We start from the raw sequence: 1,265 nt of genomic DNA, 5'->3' as shown, positions 1-1,265 counted from the left end.
GGGGGGGCAGCATGTGTGCATACCGAGTGCCCCCTTTTTTTCTGGAGCAAGCCTAAGTTTCGCCGCTCGACTCGGATAATAGGCCTATAACGGATTTGGTAATTCTAAACTAGGTGTGGACCATACAAGAACCCTGCTTATGTTACGATCAGCTTATGTCAGAAAGATAAGTCTGGGAAATCTGATACAGGGCTAAAAAGTCAACAACATGTAAAAACGGCCTGGACCGCCCCGTCTTTTTGGAATTCCATTTTATAGTGTGGTTTTATTGAAGTAGAGGCAATTGATTATTCTGTAGCCTACCATGGCCTACTAAAACACTTCCCTGTTTCTAAGGAAACGAAAGAATAAGGGAATTAAAATTAGTCTGTGTTCTGTAGCCTACCAAATAGCAGACACCGGTCGGTTGGATAGTTAGTTTTGTTTTAGTAGATCTAAGCGTTTTACGGCACTTGCAACACAATTAGATCATATAAGTGCCGAAGACAAAAGGAGGTTAAGGTTACAGTAATGGAGGATGCTCTGTGGGCGGCTACCACAGCGGACGTAGATCTACCAAAGATACTACACGCCTACGGTTTTTTGTAGATCTACTAGAGTCCGGAGTCAATGTTGCTTACATTGCCAGTTCAGTCTTTTGTCTTTTCCCCTTTTATTTTTTATTGCGTTGTTATTTAAAGCTCCACAAACTCTAAACTAATCAACATTACTGCACTACAAGGGCACCTTTAATGTAAAAAAAATCATAGTAAGCAGCGGGGGCTCTCGTGGCCTTGAAGTTAAGGTGTTGGCCTCTCATTCAAAGGTCCCGAGAGTAGGTTAAAATCCGGGTAGCGGCCGAAAAATTTTCTTCTCTAAAATTGTCTCCTTTCACATCCTTTCCTGCTCTCTAGCAATGTTCTGTCGTCTGTTATTCCGTCTCCTCTTTCTGCCCCAACCCCTTCACCCCTCTGCCACTTCCTCGAATCTGGGCTCCTGACTCTTTCTATGCATCCTTTACTGCTACTCCTTTAATTGCTCCTTCTTGCTGCTGTCTTTTAGCCACACCCCTGATCTTCTGGTAAGAAAGATCTACACCTAGCCTTCACAGACAGGGCGAAAAATCTCGGAGGGAAAGTATGCAAGTTGCGCACATTAAAGATTCCTTGGTGGTCTAAAATCGATAAGAGGCTTCGGCCACCACCTGGGCAAAATTCAAAATTTGTTACCGACTGAAAAAGTTTAATGTTTTCCGCTCTGCAGTTGCGAGCGCCGTAAAACACTTA

This window comes from Aplysia californica, unplaced genomic scaffold, assembly GCF_000002075.1.
Source record: "Aplysia californica isolate F4 #8 unplaced genomic scaffold, AplCal3.0 scaffold00216, whole genome shotgun sequence".
Classification (NCBI taxonomy): domain Eukaryota; kingdom Metazoa; phylum Mollusca; class Gastropoda; order Aplysiida; family Aplysiidae; genus Aplysia; species Aplysia californica.
This window is presented reverse-complemented; position numbering follows the sequence as displayed.